We start from the raw sequence: 11,374 nt of genomic DNA, 5'->3' as shown, positions 1-11,374 counted from the left end.
ACATATACTCTTTCTATGAGCATACAAACCAGCTCTGAATGTATTATTACATGCTCAGTTTTGCCTGTGGGCAATAGCCATGTTTTAATACTCCTTCACTTTCCTCTCCCATCTGTGTCCAGACTAAGAAATCTCTTCAAAGTCAAAATCCAGGCTGATAAATGGATTACAACTGGCAGATGTCTCTCTACTGGTCATCTTTTAGTTTCCTATCAGAAAAGTCACCGAAGCTCCTCTCTCGTTCCATCTTCCCATTTGCCTGCGTTTTGTCCCTGGTACGGCTGCAGGTAATCGTGGTCATGGTAAGTAGCCTTACTTTATACTTACCTGTTTCAGGTTTCACAAATATCCTTACGAGTTTAGGAATATATTTTCTCTTCTGTGATTAGCCCATCATTCATATTTTTCAAATACTTTGCTTCCCTTTTCTGCTCCTTGAATTTCATTCTGTTTCCTCCTCCTATACTTGTAATCCCAGCAATAAACCTGAATTTTCCTTACGAAATGACTACCTTTTCTTCCAGAAAATGTGGAAGATGCCGACTAAATAAATAAAATAATAGTAGCTGGGATACATATTATGGTAAAGCCCTGGAGTTTTGATCTAAATGAAGCACTCTTTGTAATAATAGTAAAAAACCCAAACCAAACGCAAAGGTACTCATCGAGCTCTCCAATACCTCTGCTGTGGTAGGGTTAGGACCAAGGGCAAGTGACAGTCCGGAAAAGCACTGAAGTTTGTCCTGCCTTTTCTCCTCATTTCTTTATGACATTCAACTTTCTGGTCCACATCTCTCTCTTTTTCAACAACTTTCATTTATGCCCTCCTTATTAATAGGTGACTGGTGTAAAACGAACAGGAGATGATTCACGTGCCATGACCCTTCCCTGCTGCGTGGTTAACTGTGTGGTTCACGCAGTACACAGCTCAGCCATGGAGCACTCTGCCACAGGGTATTGTAGATGTCCAAATTGATGTGGAGACACTGGATGTGTTAATGGCAGAGAAGTACACTGAGGGTTACTCAATATGCAGGAACCATCCCTGGCTCAGTGTGACCCTCAGCCACATGTTGCCAGATGTAAAGACATTACTGAGGCAAAGTATCTTAGTGGTGCATCCTTATCTTGCACTCTTCCCTGAGCACCTGCCTTTGGCCACTGTCGGATGTAAAATACTAGGCCAGACACACCTTTTGGTCTGGCCCGTTTCGGGTGGTCTCCTATGCTGTTCTAAGCTAGCTAAATAGCAGCAGTTTTTTTGTTTTTTTTTTTTACCTTTTACCCTCAGCAGACAGCTTTCTGTGTATTTGAACTGAAGACACTAAATATAAATGTAGTGGAAAAGGTGGCCAGAGGTGGCTGCAGTGGGGCTGAAAGGCAGGAAACGCTTTTGTTTTTAATCCCTAGTTGTTGCTCAGTAAACCTCTCCCTGGTAAGAGAGAGGGGTGACCCTGAGCCTTGTGCGCCTGAGCCACTGGGAGCGTGGGAGGCAGCGAGCCGGGTGAGATGTGGTCGAGCCCAGGCAGGTGCCCGTGGAAAGCACCTCTGAGTCTGCCTGTCTGAGCTGGGCTGGAGCCTTTGCTGAAGTCACGAAGCTCTGAACGCTCCTGGGGATGCAGAAGCTGAAATGCTTGCACACAGGCACCTGCCTTAGTGCCCTGAGCTTAGCTTTTCAGTGAACAGTCCTTAAAGAGCAAACATCTGGCATCAGCTGTGCTGCAGGCCAGCGGAGATCCAGTCAGATGAAATAAACATTTGCATGAAGCAGGTTCCTGAAAACATGTGTGCCAGAAAGGTCACTTATATGCCTGCCTGAGTGATCAGCATACAAAAAAGGGGATGAAATGTTCTATCCACGGCCTGAATATGGTGTGATTAGTTATTCATTTTTATTCAAGGCTCACATATTGTGTTTCTCTGCTTCTCTTTCAGTGGTACATCATAATCTATTTTCCTTTTTTTTTTTTTAAACTTTCTCCTCTGAATCTGAGCAGTATCTCTCATTCAAAGGGCCGTGCTCTGCCTTGGCTGCCATTTAGCTACACAGATTTGATTTGTTGGGGGCTCTGCAGAAACCATGAGCTCACTTTGCGTTTCCAGTATCGGCGAGGGGGAGGACTAGGGGGCTGCAGCCTGCCCCACCTGTACTTCACGATGTGACGATCACTGCATGCCCAGGGACGGGGAGCCGCTCCGGGGCTGCTCAGGGCACTCATCAGCCTCGGTGGGAGCTTGACACGCACTGCTGCAACCTGGGTGCTTCAGAAACACCATAAATGATGTATTCATCAAGCAAGTTGCAGAAGAAATCTTGTTAAACCATTGTGTTCATCTCCTTGAAAGGCATGTCAGATTTTATAATGCAGTTTTACAAGTTCCTGACCATATTTACAAGTCCCAACATTTTGCTTTTCTTATTTACAGTTTATTTCTTATTGTTAAAATGCTTGAAATACTTCTGCCCTGTCCTAGCAGTGACCTCTCTAAGGCATTATCATCTTAGTCACCCACCAGAATTTCTACTTAAAAATGTGTTCTTTGCCAGGACAGTTTTTGTTGCTCTTCACTAAGCCTCATTTTACCTAGACACTTTTTGGAGAGATAGTGGCCCAGACAGGTGTTCAGAGATGTTTACAGCAGGACTCCTCATTTTACAAGATGTCTCTGCAGATGCTGCCCCAAAGCCAAGCTGACTTTCTTTCCTTTCTGCTGTGTTGTAAACTTAACATCTGACTTGTCAATGAATTATCCATAGTCTGTGAGGCCCTGTGCAACAGCTGTGACCATTTACTCTGTCCCCCTTTACATAGGTGCCATTTAATTTTTCCAGAAGAGGATTAAAGCATGCAGGTCCTCTAGAAAAGCACGATATCTCATTTTAAAGACTAAGTGATTAGAAGCGTACCAGTTTTTCTGGTAATCCTCTCTACTGTTTAATTACCTTCACTGCTGGGAAACTATGTCTTAGCATAAGGCCATATTTACCTGTTTTCACCAACCATCCACGAATTTTAAGCCTATGTCAACCCTTCTCCTTTGTCTTATCCCTATTTTTCCTGTAGGTACCTGACTGTATACAACGATCAAACTGCCTTTCCTCACCATTTTCCTTGATGTGACACAGTGCAACACTATCCATTTTAAGGACTGGAGACCACTTAATGAGGTGATACAGGTCAGTCCAGAAGAACAACCCTTCCTGTTGGTCACTGTCCCAGCAGCCTCCATGACATCTGCATATTTACTTGCCAAGAATTTTATCCTATCATCTTTTTATCCAGATCCATTGATCATATCAGCTGTCATTGGACCAAAGACATTTTCCTCAGATAACCTTTTTCTCATAGACCTGCTCCTTGATATCTTTACAATAACATCACAGTTTGGATAGTTATTAGTGAGCCACGTTTAAATCCACAGAATGTACTCTACTACTTCCGAGTAACACAAGCAAGCTTTTTAGTCAAAATGTTGCGTGACAGTAAGGAAAACTGTTTCCATCAGCCCAGAATTGATAAAATATTGCTTAAAAAAAGAAAACTAGAGAATGTTTGTTTGACAAAACCTACTCTCCATGAAACCACGCTGAATGATATTAAGTATAGGTTTAGCATGTAATTCTTTGTTAATAAAATCCTGAATAACCTCAGGCAAGCTGATGTTAGATTCCTTTCTCTGTTTTGAAGCAGTGGAATTACACTGAAGTATGGAATAAGTTGGAATTTGTATAATATTTGTTTAATAATCAGCTTTACTGACACAAAAATACCTTCCGTTTTGGCTGAGGAATCTGGACCAGCTAACTTTAAAGTATTTAACTTTATTGGGGCCTCCATTGTTAGAGATAGGCAATTGTTAAAAGAGGGATGACTTTAGACTGTTCTGCAGCAATTGCATATATCTCCTTTCTTCATTTCCTCATTTTTCAAACGTATGTATGTAACTGACCTCGATGTCTGAAAAAGTATCAGAAACCACAAGGAAGCTTTATTTCAGTGTTAGTGAAGAGATTAAGAACATTAATGAGGAAAAACCAATTTCTGAAAACAGTGTTTTTCATCAAAGCTCCAGTCATGCAAGCCCAGCCTTATGCTAACAAGGGCTCCCCAGCAGTCTGCTGTGCCTGAGCACAGCGCTGCAGGAGGGACACCAAAGGGACAGCCCAGCCCGGTCCCATGCCCTCTTCGCTCCGGGTTCCCTACATAAGTGCATAAGAAAGTGGTAAAAAATACGAGTCTGAAATGTTGCTGGTATCTTGTCTTAAATGGCCCTGACATATTCACCTGAAGGCCCCCCAAGCTGCTCTCCTTTCACATGCTGCCCCAGATTTGTTCCTAGGGGAAGAGTGAGTCTGTGTGAGTAAGTGATTTGGGCAGGAAAGGGGTCAGGGTGGTCCACTGACTAAACTAGAAATTGCAGAAGAAAAATCCAGTCAGCTTAGCTTTGCATTTCAGAACCATGTCATTTTTTTCCTTCTAAGATCTGTCACGTGAAAACACATGAATGTTAAAGCATTTTTAGTTCAGACCAATCTGTAATATGATTTTGACAGAAAGCACTTTGCTTTTCAATAGCTAGATGTTGCGCTTGGTTTGTGGCAACTGATATTCTGACAGCCTCATAGTGTAGCTGCTCAACCCTGCAAAAAAACATACCGGTGGCTCTGATTAAGTCTACTCCTAGGTTGAGCCAAGGTGTACGTGTTTGGGCCTGAAGATGGTTTTTGGGAGCAGGGAGAGTTGTCTTTTTTTGTCTTGTTTTGTCTTGTTTTTTCAACAAGTGCATTGAGCCTCTGCATATTTGCAATTAGATGGGCGCCTCACTTGCAAGATTTGTTTAGTTAAATCTAAAATAATAGGATTAGACTCTAATAGTGTTATACACTTTTCATCAGGAAGGAACTCAGAGTCTTCTGGGTTTCTGACGCAACCAGAATTCAGCAGCCCCACTCTGTCTTAATTTTAGAGCTTTAATGCTCAGGATAAGAAATCTGCCACAGCTATTTTAGCAGTTAAGTGCATTAGGCAATGTAATGAATTATTGACCTGTGGCTGATAGTTTAACACCTGATCAATACACTTAAGTATTAAAAAAAAAAAACAACTCAGGTTATAAAGGTCTTCCTTCCTCAGTATGGAGAGTGCTTAGGGCTATTTAGCCTTTTTTGTCCTTCACTATATGGTCCAGAGGCCGGATAACTTCTTTAAGGATTTAGTGTGTTTTGCAATCGTTAATTCCTTGAAGATTTGTTGGACTCATGCCTTTAACTACCATATACATTTATATACGTATCACGTAATTTATCAGCTATTGAATATGCATTTGGCATTTGCTGAGGATGGAGGTTACCGAGTTTACAGTAAGCTGATAAATGCTTTAAAGATTACCACTACTACCTCCACGAGCATAACTCAAGTTAGCTATAATGTTTTGCAAATTTCACAGAAAAAATAATTGTACCTAATTTGGAATCGAATCATCATTTTGCCATTGTGGGGGAAGGAAAGCCACTTAGGTTCACTTTTTTGACGGCGTGCTAACGGGATAAAATCTTGAAACATTACGGAATCCCCAAGATGGGAGACACAAATTTTATGAGGGTATTTGCAAGTCTGCCTTTTCCTCTGCGTGTGTGTTCAGGTGTATATCACAGCAATTTAATTAAGAGGTTCATTTACTCAGGACATTGTTCTAAGAACTAGTTTAAGCTTACTGACAGGTAAGAGCAGTGAGCTGCATGGCAAAGCCTCTTCAGTCAATTACAGGAGATGGCAGGGGCGAAATTGCATCTTAGTGGAGATATTCAACTCTTTTCCTTATGTATTTGTTTCCTTTCCTTTCCGAAATTACTTTCTCTACCCACAGCAAACAAAGCCTGTGCAGTTCTAGGAGACTGAATTGGTTTCTCTTCTGCCTTGAGCACCAGTAACGAATTTAAAATTTTGCTTTATTTTTCCTTATTTGTCTCTATTGATTGGTTCCCTGTCGTGTGGGAATAAAAATGTCTCTCTCCCCATTTCTGTAACGAATTATTTTGTTAAGGCATTTGATGACAATAAGTATGGAAGAAACTATATAAATGCAAATTTTATAAGATCGCGTAGGTAGGTCAAATGTCTCTCAGCGTATCTTGATCAACAGTAACAGAAATCACATAATAATTTGGAAAAAAAAATGTCTTTGGCATTTACACAGCTATTAATGTCATGCTCAATATTACACACTAGGTTTCCTGCCATTAGGTTAATTAGTTCTTTTCTGGGGCCATCATTAAGCCATGCTTAATAAGGAAAAATTCCTGTCTTGTGGGTAATTTAAGAGACTCGGGCAGCACTGGGAAATGGCATAGGTTTCACTCTGATAGGACTACTTTCTTGTTATTTTTATTTTTAATAGACTTTTGCACTGTTAATACCCTAATTCCATCAGGTAAAATACTAAGAGAGGTTATCTGCTGTGGTGACCAGAGCTCAGCTTACACCAGAGTTAAATTATATGCGTAGCTACAGCTCTCCTTTGTGACAAACAGGTAACACTGTTAAGAACAGGTGGATAAATTACAATTAAATATTATGCATTGCAGTATTTTGCCATTAATGTGCTTATTAAGTTTGATTATATGTATTCTTCTATAACTCTGAGAGACATTTATCAACAGTAAATAATAATATAGGCTACAGAAAGTCAATTGACTTCATATAGATCTGTAAAATGGCATAGGACTAGGTGAAGACATGGAGTAAGGACTCATCTTATGCCTCCTTCTGCACTGGCATAGGCACAGAGGCTGGCTCAGCATCAGTCCTTACATAAAGATATAGCCACGTAGGGCTGCACAGCTGGGCAAGCCTGGAGGGCCAGGCCTGGGCGAGCGGGGCCGGGAGGTACCATGCTTAGCCTGTTCTGCTGAGGGGCGCTGAGTCCTGGCACAGCCCTGCCTACGGTCCTCGATGCTACCCTGGCACTGTGGACCTCAGCCTTGGGCACACTTTGCTTGTAGGTGGCCCGTGGTGACTGACGCATGTGAGAGGCACAGATTTGGCCTGAGCGGGGCTGCAGCATACAAATGTAAAGGAGGCTCATGAAAATCCAAGTATCTATCTTCCATGTTGTGGCATGACCCCCTGACAAGGGCGACCCAATGTCTCAGAGTTCTCCAGAATATCTTGCTTCCAGCAGCACAGCTGAAATCCTGGTGGGAACAAACCTTAGGCCTTTCCCACTTGAATTTCACTTTCCCACTTGAATTTTCCTTGGTAGGAAAAGTCTGTGAGGACGAGGTGGATCTAGTCTTGATAGAGATGTTTGCCATCTACCTGTGAGAGAAGTTAGAGGAAAAGGGGCCTCTTTCATTTAAAAAAGCCTGATTTTGTCTGGAGGATGTACCTGGAGGCTGATGCATGTGGTTAGAGGCATTGTATACTGGAAAAAATTCTGACAGGACAGTTTATCACAAAATTAGTCCTGCCCATACATAAGAGACCCTTCTGTGAACAAAAAAAAAAGAAGCTAAACTAAAATTTATAGATATTAAGTTAAAATACACATATTTATGCCAGGATTAGGTCTTACTGGCTATGTTTTGTGGCAGAGAGAAATGGTATAAGGTTAATGACAGAATTCCTTGAGAAACTAGGTGGATAGTAGACATGTTGACTCAGTTTTCAGCCTGCTGGAGTAGCAAAGCAAAACACTCCAGTGGTGTGTAGACTTCTGGTTGAATTTCAAAAATGCATGTCAGAAGCACTCTAGAATGGAAATATTCAGAAGATTAGCAAGTTGAGATGAACCACTGTGTTTATTTTGTTACCCCAGATTATTTTCTTGAGGCTTCCTGCCATTTGTGGCGTACTTCCTGCAAGCCCTGATGTTTGCTAGCAGATGTTTATATAAAGTTCACTGTAATTAAGCAAACTTGAGATCTTTGACTAAACTCGCTGATTTAGGTATCAAGTAATTAAGTAATGACTCCTCTGTTTGACATGTTTGTGCTGCATAAAAACATGATAAAACTGTTTGAAGTAAAATAAAGTGAAAGAGAAGAGTGCCTGTAAGGGAGAGGAGCCAGCCTGGCAGGCAGAGGGAGGCGATAAGGGCAGGGCTCTCAGCTCCAGCATAGATGATCCCAAAACGTGGGTGAAGAGGGTGACCTTACAGTGTCTCTGGACTTAACCTATCTCAGGCTAGGTTTTTAGGAAGTCATCCCGGCTGCCACAGGGCCAGTGCCAGGCAAAGGTGCCCACCCGAACCCGAGGGCAGTAGGAGAGAGATGGGAGGTGTAACGACCCAACGGTGCTTGGGTGACACTGGGCCATGCTGGGAGGTGGTACGCAACCCGCCAGGGTCCTGGGCGCACAGCTCAGCCCCAGCCACGTGCAGGCATGGCTGGGGCCGGTCTCTAGCGACTCCTGGTAGCACCCTGCCTGGGCTCACTGGAGAGCCCAGCCTGGCTCGGCCGGTGGGATGGTGTCCTGTTGCTGAGAGGCTGGACAAAAAGGTCTGTGCTGTCTCTAGGTATATAAAATCGATGGCCAAGTGTAGGAAGGTTTGTCAAGGCCAACAGTTGGTTAAATGTTTTAATTTAAACTGTCGTTTGTTTGTTTAATGTGCCAGTAAAAGCTTACTGCTATTCAGTGTGAATTGTTCTGTGAATAGCAACGGCAACAGTTTTCACTTACGCTGAAATATAGCCTTCTTGCCTCCTTTTTGTTACTTTCTATTTCTTTTTATGACTCTTTTGAAAGGTTTAAAATGAAATCTCTTGGTAAAAACATGACTGTTCTATAAATAGGCTTAGCTGCTATAGTGTTACCAATAGAGAAAATTAAGATTCCTGCTTAGGAAATCAATTAAATGTTCCTTTAGCTGTGGAAAAAAAAAAAAAAAACATTCCAACAAAAAAACCCCAATGTGCCATTGTTCCTTTCAGGCTGCTCCAAGCCCTCCTGTTCACACGTGGTGATGGTAACACTATCGCTGGTGGCTGATGCCTGTCATTGCCAAAGCTGACTGCAGTGAGCACTCGGCAACAGCTGATTGCTCCAAGATGCAATGGTAGGTTTTGAACGGTGAAAACCGTCCTCATAATATTTGACGTTAAAGCAGTCTCTTATTATTTTTTTCACAAGTATTAGCTAATGAAGCCTTACAACACCTTGCAGTGCACTGTAGAAAAGTGCCATATAGAAATATTAAATGTAAGTACTGTCAGTTGGCATGAATCCCTGAAAGAGTTCTCTTGCTATTCCGTAATGGGGAAGTACAAGACCTGCTTATATATCTATTAGGCTACGATCCATTACCAAAGCCAGACTGGCAGATTTCTCCTTAGCTGTGAAGGGGATGTTTCAGTCATAGAGTGTTTAATAATAATACTGAAGTATTCCATATTTGTAAAAATAAATGAATTTCTCGTTAAGACAGTAATTGAAAGACATCTTGTAGTGCATGCAGCATGGCAGCCCTGCACCTATATACTGACTCCTTGGGCCTCCATTCAGCAACTTGGTCCCTCAAATTTTGCTTCTCCAGCTATGTTTTTTGTAGGTTTCCAGAAATGAAACAGAAAGATTGAAAAAAATTAGTTCCTTGGACTTTCTCCATGTAAGTGTGGGCAGTACCCAGGGTTAGGACAATATGGCAATGAGCTTACTGTGGAGTTTGCCAGCATGACCCAGGGCAGACTGGACAGCACAGCAGTGTGAAACTGTGCTTGAGGAGTCTGTGTCAGCAGGGAGTAGGTAACCATGCAGAAGGAAAGGACAACAAAAAAGGTACCAGTTTAGCTGAAAAGTACACATTAAAGTAGAGCAGTATTGGTTTCCAAAAAGTTGACTAGCGAGGTATTTCAATGGTAAAAATAAATGTTTTAAAACCACTACAAAAAATAAGCAGGCTGGGGCATAGGGAGACTTAAGACTGCCTACTCAGGAGTACTAGACCTCCTAGGATGGCCCAAAATATTCATGTGCAGGACCCACAAAGCAGCAGAGACAAGTATGTGCTCACAGGCAAGAGCACAAGGTACTGCGACTCTGTGGGAAACCTCTGGAATGAGTTTACTCAAAGCAGGGACTTGGTCAGGAGCCCGAGTAAGGTTTATCTGGCTTCTGACACATCTGATTAAAAAGCAGAAGAAGAGAAAAGTAAAAAAAAAAGTCTGAGCCTCATCAAAATTCCCTAATATTGGTAAAAGTGAATTAAACAGCCCCCATTAGAGGAGACACTGTGCCAGCCGCAGCCAGTTGGGCAGCAGAGGGTCTGCTCTCGGCTCGCTGGGGTGCTATGAAGCTTTCAGCATTGCTGACAGTACGCGGTGGGACAGTGGCAGTGGCTTGTCCCCAGCACCTGGGGCCTTGTACTCGCACCGCTGCATGGGAACTGCTTGCCGCCGCTGGTTTGCTGCTGGCAGGCACCACCTCCCAGACTGTGACCACGTTCTTCCTACTCTGCCTCTTATAGGCGATAGGGTGCGCGCTTTTAAACTAAGCTTCACATCAGCAGAATCTCCCTGCAACCAAAGGGTGGACACTAGCTACAAAGCATGGTCTGCTAAAGCGCAGCCCAGGTCCGGGGACCTTGCTGGGCTCCGTGCAGTCGGTTCGGGGCTGGGCGCAGGCTCGGAGGTGCAGGAGCTGCCTGGCCCCATTAGGTCTTAGCTGGGATTTCCTCACACTTTCTGGAGCAGGCCACCCTGTCTGCAACAACAGACCAGCGGGCATGTTTTTGCACTATATTACATTTTTCACAAGCTGTCTCGGTTTGTTTTAGGTATAACACTGCTGATATGTTTTTGTAGAGCAGTGTGCATTTGAGTCACACGGTACGCTTTGTCCTTTCTCATTCAAAGTTTCAAATAGGCATACTATTTACAGCTACCGTTAGAAGAAATAATCTTTCAGGCATAATATAACATGCTATTTCTTTATACTCTCTGAGAGCCTAGAACATCATGATCAGATTCCAAAATGGTCACAAAACTTTTGCTCGTCTTTCTTTGATATATTTATTTTATTAGGGCAGGACCCTTTAAAAAGCTTATTTTTGTATTTATTCTTTCTTTGTGGTTTTCAGTGAAACACATTTTTTGAGAACCAGGCCAATGAATTCTGACACTTGATATTTTTTTACTATCATTTAGTTTTGCAAACGACTCTGTAATATTCCACTCTTAAAGGCACTTCGCTTCAATACCAGAAGTGTTTACTGAGTTCTGCAGCTTTCTTATCTGTCTGTATTTTCTATCTGATTATTACTTACTACACATTAATACTGTCTTCATTGCTGGTAGGCATAACTCTTAAGGAATTTTGATTCTAGACTTAATTTCTATAGGAGGTCTTTGACTGTCTCTTAGCCATCATTTTCAGTG

General features: G+C 42.4%; 1 long non-coding RNA gene across 1 annotated transcript; it reads left to right on the top strand.

The window, feature by feature from the left end:
- Nucleotides 1–126: 126 nt before the first annotated feature.
- On the top strand, nt 127–9,051 carry LOC138064720 (uncharacterized). Its single transcript, XR_011137965.1, has 3 exons — nt 127–302; nt 3,066–3,178; nt 8,933–9,051. It is a non-coding gene; the product is annotated as an uncharacterized lncRNA (long non-coding RNA).
- Nucleotides 9,052–11,374: the final 2,323 nt, after the last annotated feature.

This window comes from Struthio camelus, chromosome Z (assembly GCF_040807025.1).
Source record: "Struthio camelus isolate bStrCam1 chromosome Z, bStrCam1.hap1, whole genome shotgun sequence".
In the NCBI taxonomy this organism is placed as follows: domain Eukaryota; kingdom Metazoa; phylum Chordata; class Aves; order Struthioniformes; family Struthionidae; genus Struthio; species Struthio camelus.
Note: the sequence above shows the minus strand (reverse complement) of the source record. Positions and strands in the feature narration are given on the sequence as shown.